The following is a 1,161-nucleotide window of genomic DNA, read 5'->3' as shown; positions in this document are numbered from 1 at the left end:
CTTTGCTGGTGACACTGTCTGTGATTTATTTAGAATTCAAGGGACACTTAACCAGCATGGCTACCACAGCATTCTGCAGTGATACGCCATCCCACCTGGTTTGCGCTTAGTGGGACTATCATTTGTTTTTCAACAGGACAATGACCCAACACACATCCAGGCTGTGTGAGGGCTATTTGACCAAGGAGAGTGATGAGTGCTGCATCAGATGGCCTGGCCTCCACAATCACCCGACATCAACCCAATTGAGTTGGTTTGGGATGAGTTGGACCCCAGAGTGTAAGAAAAGCAGCAAACAAGAGCACAGCATGTGGGAACTCCTTCAAGACTGTTGGAAAAGCATTTCAGGTGCAGCTGGTTGAGAGAATGCCAAGAGTGTGCAAAGCTGTTATCAAGTCAAAGGGAGGCTACTTGAACAAATCAAAATATATTTGAGATTCTTTAAATACTTTTGGTTATTACATGATTCAATATGTGTTGTTTCATAGTTTTTCTTCACTATGATTCTACAATGTAGAAAATAGGAAAATAWAGAAAAACCCTAGAATGAGTAGGTGTGTCCAAACTTCTGACTGGTACGTATGTGTATATACAGTTGAAGTCAGAAGTTTACATACAGTTAGGTTGGAGTCATAAAAACTCGTTTTTCAACCACTCCACAAATTTCTTGTTTACAAACCATAGTTTTGGCAAATCGATTAGGATTACGTTCATCTCTAGTAGACAGAACACGTCTCCTTTCTGAGCAGTATAACGGCTGCGTATGTGTATATACAGTTGAAGTCAGAAGTTTACATACAGTTAGGTTGGAGTCATTAAAACTCGTTTTTCAACCACTCCACAAATTTCTTGTTTACAAACCATAGTTTTGGCAAATCGGTTAGGATTACGTTCATCTCTAGTAGACAGAACACGTCTCCTTTCTGAGCAGTATAACGGCTGCGTGGTTCGATTACAGGCTCAAAATGGCCAGAAACAAAGACTTTTCTTCTGAAAGGCCAGCATCCCGGAGTCGCCTCTCCACTGTTGACGTTGAGACTGGTGTTTTGCAGGTACTATTTAATGAAGTTGCCAGTTCCTCAACGTGTGAGGCGTCTGTTTCTCAAACTAGACACTAATGTACTTGTCCTCTTGCTCAGTTGTGAACCGGGGCCTCCCACT

This window comes from Salvelinus sp. IW2-2015, unplaced genomic scaffold (genome assembly GCF_002910315.2).
Source record: "Salvelinus sp. IW2-2015 unplaced genomic scaffold, ASM291031v2 Un_scaffold1811, whole genome shotgun sequence".
NCBI classification, from domain to species: domain Eukaryota; kingdom Metazoa; phylum Chordata; class Actinopteri; order Salmoniformes; family Salmonidae; genus Salvelinus; species Salvelinus sp. IW2-2015.
Note: the sequence above shows the minus strand (reverse complement) of the source record.